This window comes from Podarcis vaucheri, assembly GCF_965113315.1.
Source record: "Podarcis vaucheri genome assembly, chromosome: 9".
Taxonomy (NCBI): Eukaryota; Metazoa; Chordata; class Lepidosauria; order Squamata; family Lacertidae; genus Podarcis; species Podarcis vaucheri.
Window position 1 is genome coordinate 12,234,826 of NC_138767.1, and position 6,140 is coordinate 12,240,965.

Here is a 6,140-nt window from a genome sequence, read left to right on the forward strand (position 1 = left end):
CCAGATGTGGTGGACTACACCTCCCACCATCTCTCACCATTGGCCATGCTGGCTGGAGCTGATGGGAATTGTAGTCCAAAAGAGCACCACATTCGCTATCCCTGCTGCAGTGTCCAGCTAGTACAGCTTTAGTATGTTGTGACATCATGACATTCCACCTCCCTCATTACAGCCAATCACACGTGGAGCCCTGCTAGTAGAACTTTAATATATTGTGACATCATGACATCCAGCCCGCCAGGGCCGGATTGAGGTTTGATGAGGCCCTAAGCTACTGAAGGTAATGGGGCCCTTTATATGTCCAGCTGTCCTTTGTCAACAACAAATTGTCACTGTTTTTTTGTATTGAGTATATGCTATATGGGAATTTATGGACCTCATAGGTATCTAAAGCCATTTGCACATAACAAAACAGGTATTTTATCAAAGTAATTGTTGAACTGAAATACAGTTAAGTAGTATATTAATAGTGAAATAATTATTAAGCTCTAACTTAAAATGATTTTTTTATCCATAACAAACTTATTAATGCAAACACATTGGCATTTGGCAATAACAAAAGTTCCTTTAGAAACACACTTTACAAAGACTCATAATCTAGTCTCTAGAAACTTGCTATAACATGATATAATAATAGCATATCAGTGATATTTTAGGAAGCAGGTTAGCAGGCGGGGCCCATTAATTATATCATAGGAGCCTACACAACACAACACAAAACAAAACAAAACAAAACAAAACACTGTTGCTGTATGTAGGTTTTATTTTATTTGTTTTTTATCTTAGATTTTGGAAATGTACATCCAGGTATTTTTCCTTTAATTTTTTTTAGGGCCCCCAAGAGAGTGGGGCCCTAATCTATAGCTTGTTTAGCTTATATATGAATTTGGCACTGCTGTCTGCTCCCATGACAGTCAATCCTGTGTGGAACAAGGACAGGGAAACTTGGAAACTGTTTTACAGTCTGCACTGGTATTGAAGGTCTGGGAACTGCCTATCACACTTTGCATTTGACCATCTTGTTTCCAGTGGCTTCCACATTTCTTTCTAGAGCTTTAGCACAGTGGGGTCTTTGGGGTTTTTGTTTAGCTGAGCATCTTGGACACTCCCAATTACACTTGGCTACCAGAGTTCAACTTTCCACATTTCCCCGCCAGGGAGCTGCAATGACACTCAGGCAATGTGGGCAGCATTAATTGTCACCTGAGCGCTTGGCAGGTGAGATTGAGATCGATGGAACGAGCAAAAAGCAGCGTTGAGATACAATTGGCGGCTTAACATTCCATTTGTGTACAACCAAAAAAGGAGGCTGGGAAAGGACAAAGGGGAGGGACAATTCCTGCAATTTTCTTGAGCTAGTAGGTTTGCCTGCAGCAGGGACTCTGCAATGCTGCAAAGAGGGATGGCCAGTCTGCTGCTAGAGACTTTCTGACTACCACACAGCTTCATATTAACTTGCCACCAGCTGACCCATTCCTTGTAAACAGCTTCCTCCAGGCACAGTTTTAATCTGGGCTCCTTAGCGTGTTAAGGAATGAGTTAATTCTCCATAAAAAGGTAAAGGGACCCCTGACCATTAGGTCCAGTCATGACCGACTCTGGGGTTGCGGCGCTCATCTCGCTTTACTGGCCAAGGGAGCCGGCGTACAGCTTTCGGGTCATGTGGCCAGCATGACTAAGCCGCTTCTGGCGAACCAGAGCAGCGCACGGAAATGCCGTTTACCTTCCCGCCGGAGTGGTACCTATTTATCTACTTGCGCTTTGACATGCTTTCAAACTGCTAGGTTGGCAGGAGCAGGGACCGAGCAACGGGTGCTCACCCCATGGTGGGGATTCGAACCGCCGACCTTCTGATCAGCAAGCCGTAGGCTCTGTGGTTTAACCCACAGCACCACCCACGTCCCTAATTCTCCATAAGATGGTACAAAAGCTCCCCCCCCACAGGATGCAGCTGCAGAGCATTCATGACTGTCATATCTCTGTTGCTGCGCAGATTTTCATGTAATGTTGGCTCTTATCAGAAGCTCCACTTACAACATTCTGGTGAAGAATTGTGGAGAAGAGCTGGAAAGACTTGCGAAGAAGAAACAGGACTGAAGTTGCAGGACTTTGGCAACTTTGGAGCAAGGACTCTGAAAGCTGAAAACCCTCTCTGGATTCAGAGAGAGGAGCCTTCTTGAAGCAACTGGGTATAGTGTATGTCTAGTGCAGGCATGGCCAAAGTTGGCCCTCCAGATGTTTTGGAACCACAATTCCCATCATCCCTGACCACTTGTCCTGTTAGCTAGGGATGATGGGAGTTGTAGTCTGAAAGCATCTGGAGGGCCAAATTTGGCCATGCCTGGTCTAGTGTGTTTTGCATTTACTAAGTAAAACAGCCTCTGCTACACTTTGTCTGCTGTGGGAAGTTGAATTGCTTCTGATTGTGGACAATCACCCAACAGGTTATTAGGCACAAACATTCAGCCTAGGAGTAGGGAAGGAAGGAATTGGATTAAGTTTTGCATGTAAAGGTGAACCTAGTTTGCTCTTTGCGGATCAACACGTGAACCAAAACACTGCCATCCTTTATTAGGTGTGAAAATATTGGTGAAAATGGCATACAGAAATGCATTATATTTTTTGCAAAAATGTGTATATTAGGCAGAACTGCATACAAATGTGTATATTATGAGAAATTTCTTTTAAAGTGTTGAATTGTCACGAGGCCTTTTTTTTTTAAAAAAAAAGCAAACTGATGTAGAAATGTGGAGAACTGAACTTAAGGTCAGAAAAATGGAAAACTGAGAAAAAGTTGAAATTGACAAATTCGCTCATTCCTACTTAGGTCTAAACCCTGGAATTTGTTTTCAGTGGTCTAATTCAGCCCTTGTTCATAATGAAAATGGTGCTCTTAAGCACACACAGAGGGCCTTTCTTTTACCACCTAATAACTACCATCATATAGCGTATATAAATATGCCTGTCTGGTTTTTGTTTTCTAAAACAGTGTTGATTTGATGTGCTCCAGACCTTAAATTCATGTTTTTTAATGATGTTAGCTAGGAAGGAGGGATGGAAATATCAAAATCAAACAAATAGTACCCAGGATTAGAGATCAAGGCGTTAAGTAAGGTTTATACAAAGTAGACCCGTTGAAGTTAATGGACCTTAACTTAGCCACATTCATTAATTTCAGTGGTCTACTCTGAGTAAACCTTAGTTTAATGCCTCTGAATATGTGCAGAATCTTTTCTTAATAAATGGTGAAGGGCCACCATAGCTCAATAGTAGAGCATCCATATTCCATGCAGCAGATCCTAGGATCATTCCCCGGTTGGCAGCTCCAATGGGACTGGGAGGGACCCCTGCAAGAAACCCTGGTGAGTCACTGCCAATCAGTGTAAACGATACTGAACTAGATGGACCAATGGTCTGACTCGATGTAAGGCAGCTTCCTATGCATAATTACAACCAGCTGACATTTTGTGGGCAGGGGATTGGGTGCAAAAAGGCTGATCCTTGGCCTCTTCCATTGCAAAAATAAGAGTACCGTTGCGTTCTAGGACATTTCTGCCAATGAGCTATTAAAAATGGAGCAGACATGCGGAGGTGGAGAGCTTTGGACGTGGAAGAGACTAAGCCTGGCTCCTTTCCATGGCTAAAGACTGGGAGAAAGAGGTCCATCATTTCTTTGAACTCATCTTGCATTCAGCCAGCTGCATATAAATTTCCTCCGAACTCATCAAGCCCTCACTGTTTGGCCTCCACTGACTGATACTGCCTCATCATACTTAATCTAGGGTGAAATTTCCTCGTCTGAGCTAAATTACTCGCAGCCATCAAGGGAAGCGATATTTATTTTTCGCGGGGCTAATGACCTGTCCCCCGGACCCACCCACTGATGGTTATTTACTAGGCCCCAGATGCTTGAACTCAAAATGAGTGCTAATGTCAGCAGGAACCATCCCTCATCCAGCCCTCTGATTGAATTGGAGCCTTCCCATTGACATTGACTCGGTGACTTTTAAGGCCATTAGCCTCGGTGAGAGATGAACCTCTCGTCATCGCTTTGACGCTGACAGCTGATTAGCAACAAATGACAAGCCGGGAAAGGGGGCTTTTCTTGGGCAGGGGGGCAGTGGGAGAAGAACGGGTGGCCAGAGGCAGAGGCTGAGAAAGGCACAGGAAAACCTGGGGGTGGAATAACACATAGCCAATATGCGTGTGTGTTGGAAGTGCATGTTTTGCAACAGCAGCCCTCTAGGGTAGCCCCCATCTTGCAGGTGTCGGGGCTGAGAGATAGGCGCTTATGTATTGCGTTCAGAACTGATGCAGAATTTGAAAGAGGGGATTTCCCCTTCTATAGCTCAGGGGCAGAGGACCTGTAAATAGAGAGAGAGCTGTTTGCTGAAACCCCAAGCTGCCATGATGCACATGCAAAATTGAGAGCTGGGGGATGAATGTGTTCAAACTAGATGTGCCAGTAAATGTGTGATTACATACAACACAGCAGCCATGGGGTTAATGGCCAATGGAGGGATCCCTCCTTGCCCAATGCAAGGTGATTTGCAAATATAGCTTCACAAGTGGGGTCTGAAGTGAAAAGTTGAACCACACCTTACGTTAAATGTGCAACATGCACTTTCTTCCCTTTTTAAAAAAATGTGAATTGAGTGTGTGTGTGTGTGTGTGTGTGTGTGTGTGGAGGGGCAATGTGAGTTTTAACTCTTTCCTAGTGAGCCATGACCCCCTCAAAAAATACCCTTGCATAATTGTCCTGGAAGATGTTTAGTAGGGCCAATTCTCGGGTGATTTCTAATACTTGCTTAGTTATTTTACATATTTCTTGTATGGCTGTTGTCCAGAATAGTTGGGTTTTGGGGCACTCCCACCACACGTGGAGGTATGCGCCTGTGGAGGTGCACCCTCTCCAGCATTTTGGTGAGGTTCCTGGGCGTATTAGTGCTAGTTTTCTTGGTGTTAGGTACCACCTGTAGGTGGGTTTCAGAGTGAGTTCTTTTCTTTTCGTTACAAATCAATATGGCGAACCTGATCCAAAACACTCACCCACCCCACTCACACATGAAGACAAAGATCACCACAGCCAATCACAAACAAACAACCACACCCTAGGCAACCACAACCTCTCTCACCACCAAATAAACACAAGTGAATAGCAGAGAACCTGCACAAGCAACGGTGACACAAAACCCCACATATATTAAGTAGAATAGAAACATCGCCACCTGCCCCTGCCCCCATTCACCTTCCCCCACCTCTTTCCCCCCTTTCTTCCTAATGTTTCAACAAATGAAACTGATCTGTAAAAAAATTGTTACTTGAAAAAAAGAGACATTGCACACACTTTTGTAAACCAAGAAAATCTTTAATAAAAATACATATTTTTTTTTAAAAAAAAATACCCTTGCACATCAAATTACCCTTAAGAATAAAAGTTCTCTGTGGTGCCAATGATGGCATTTTTCTAAGGCTAATTGCCACAGTAGTAACTGCCCCTCCCCCACTGCTCAATATCAATTAAGAAATAAATAAATCTGATGCTAGGCTGACACTGTGGCTGTGTGAAGTGCTCCTCTTCAGTGTTCCAGCCAGCCATGCCTTCCATCAGAATACTCCAATCCGTCTCCACCTCTGACACTTGGTATGTTCGCTCCTCACTGTGCAATCCTTTTTGGAGGGGCTCCCTCTCTGGAGTGCTGCTTCTTCCTTTTAACTTTTTTATCTACATAAATTTATGTAGACAAAGATTAAATGTAAAGTATTGGTTGTGTTTAGAATAGATTTATGAAAGAGTTAGAAAACGTATTGATTAGAATAGTCGTGTGAGATTGTATGGGACTAATACGGAATAACAGATGCAATCTTGCTTAAAATGTATATAGGAAGTGTAGTGTAAGCGATGGAAGTCAATCAATGAAATCTTGTTAATATTTTCATATTGAGATATTGGTAGAATAAATTTGGAAGAATTTCTTCCAACTTTTCTTCTTCTTTTTTCTCTTTATTTCTTATTCTTTTTTCTTTTCTTCTTTTTTCCTCTTTTGTTCTTTTTATATATGTGTGTGCTTATCTGAAATATGTATGTATTTGCAATATTTTGCTTATATTTTGTAATAATTATGTTAAATAAATTAATA

At 42.7% G+C, this 6,140-nt stretch overlaps 1 long non-coding RNA gene across 1 annotated transcript; it reads left to right on the plus strand.

Moving 5' to 3' along the window:
- The first annotated feature begins 223 nt into the window (after positions 1–223).
- Positions 224–5,221, plus strand: LOC309540184. The gene is made up of 3 exons (XR_014223108.1): positions 224–280; positions 1,994–2,189; positions 3,179–5,221. It is a non-coding gene; the product is annotated as an uncharacterized lncRNA (long non-coding RNA).
- Positions 5,222–6,140: the final 919 nt, after the last annotated feature.